The sequence below is a fragment of the Sinocyclocheilus anshuiensis genome, unplaced genomic scaffold (assembly GCF_001515605.1).
Source record: "Sinocyclocheilus anshuiensis isolate Anshui unplaced genomic scaffold, SAMN03320099.WGS_v1.1 scaffold1764, whole genome shotgun sequence".
Classification (NCBI taxonomy): domain Eukaryota; kingdom Metazoa; phylum Chordata; class Actinopteri; order Cypriniformes; family Cyprinidae; genus Sinocyclocheilus; species Sinocyclocheilus anshuiensis.
In genome coordinates this window covers 56,670-57,381 of record NW_015557159.1, presented here as the reverse complement: position 1 = coordinate 57,381, position 712 = coordinate 56,670, and positions in this window count along the sequence as shown.

Here is a 712-nt window from a genome sequence, read left to right as displayed (position 1 = left end):
CATGTGACGACCCCGGACTGGACTCCGCTTCGTCCACGGTGAAAGCCGATCTGGCGATCGACAGCGCGAAGTTGTTGTATTTCCTCAGCGACAAGCACGGATCAACTCCAGGCATGACGAAGCGTATATCGTCCTCTTTTGGAAGGCCAAACAAAGTAGTTTCGCTTTCACAACGAAACTCAGCGCCTTCACGACATGGCGGCGGCAGCAACAATACTACAGCGAGAATAAAAGTTACGCCTTCTTTCTTTTCGTGAACATTTGGGCGGCATTACGCAAATATTTCCACATAGTGAGGTAGATATGTGGGGGCGTGTTAGAACGAGCCGTTTTAGGGGGGTGTGGCAGAGTCTTAACTTTGATAAAGAATATCTCTTTGGATTTGAGACTTTAGTCTTTGCAACTTTACAGATATTCTTTATGCACCAAGAGCTTGTAACACTCCAAAGAGAAAGGAAAAATTAAAATCGCATCATATAACCCCTTTAAAGGCAGAGAAATATGCCTACCAAATGACCAGCATCATTAAATGGGAGTGTACGTGCCTGCTGAAGAATGAAAGGGTCAAAATGAGGTCAGAATTAACCCTGTGTGTGTTTCCATGGCAACCTGAAACAATATTATAGTTGGAAATTGAGGTTTAGCGTGTAGTTGTGGCTCTCAGCAGTAGATTCTGCTACACTCTAAAAAATGCTGGGTTATATTTAACCCA